This window comes from Pan troglodytes, chromosome 8 (assembly GCF_028858775.2).
Source record: "Pan troglodytes isolate AG18354 chromosome 8, NHGRI_mPanTro3-v2.0_pri, whole genome shotgun sequence".
Lineage (NCBI taxonomy): Eukaryota > Metazoa > Chordata > Mammalia > Primates > Hominidae > Pan > Pan troglodytes.
The window spans coordinates 34476587-34477373 of record NC_072406.2 but is presented as its reverse complement, the minus strand read 5'-3'; the positions used below and the strand labels follow the sequence as shown (position 1 = coordinate 34477373).

General features: G+C 45.1%; 1 pseudogene; it reads right to left on the bottom strand.

Moving 5' to 3' along the window:
* Positions 1 to 234: 234 nt before the first annotated feature.
* Positions 235 to 319, bottom strand: LOC112204722 (small nucleolar RNA U3; annotated as a pseudogene).
* Positions 320 to 787: the final 468 nt, after the last annotated feature.

Genomic DNA, 787 nt, shown 5'->3' with positions numbered 1-787 from the left:
ATGCTATACACAAAGAGTCTTAGCCACATTCATGGTTGATGCATATCAAAAGATAGTGAATTTAGCTAGGAATGGTGGCATGCACCTGTAGTCCCAGCTACTTGGGAGACTGAGGTGGGAGGCTCACTTGAGCTCAGGAGTTTGAGACCAGCTTGGGCAACATAGCAAGGCCCCATCTCTACAAAAATTATTATTTACAAAAAGTATATATATATCTCCACACCTGGTGGTTTTACTTTTTTGTTTTCTAGACCTCTATATATTTACAGAAACTTCCATAGTAATGAACTACAGAAATGAGCTCTGAAAATACAGTCTTATTTTTTTTGAGGCAGGATTTCACACTCTCTCCCAGACTGGAGTGCAGTAGCGCAATCTCGGCTCACTGCAACTTCCTCCACTCAGGCTCAAGTGATTCTTTTGCCTCAGCCTTCCGAGTAGCTGGGATTACAGGCGCGCACGACTACCACCCAGCTAATTTTTATATTTTTAGTAGAGACAGGGTTTCACCATGTTGGCCAGGCTGGTCTCAAACTCCTGACCTCAAATGATCCACCCGCCTTGGTCTCCCAAAGTGCTGGGATCACAGGCGTGAGCCACTGCGCCAGGCTGAAAATACAGTCTTACAGGGTGGTTTTAGAGTTGTCAAAATGACTGGGAAATGTTACTGGCATTTAGTTGGTGAAGGTGAGGTTTGTTAAGTGTCCAGCAATGCACACAGGCAATCCTGCATAATCAAGGACTATCCAGCTGGGCGTGGTGGCTCATACCTGTAATCCCAGCACTT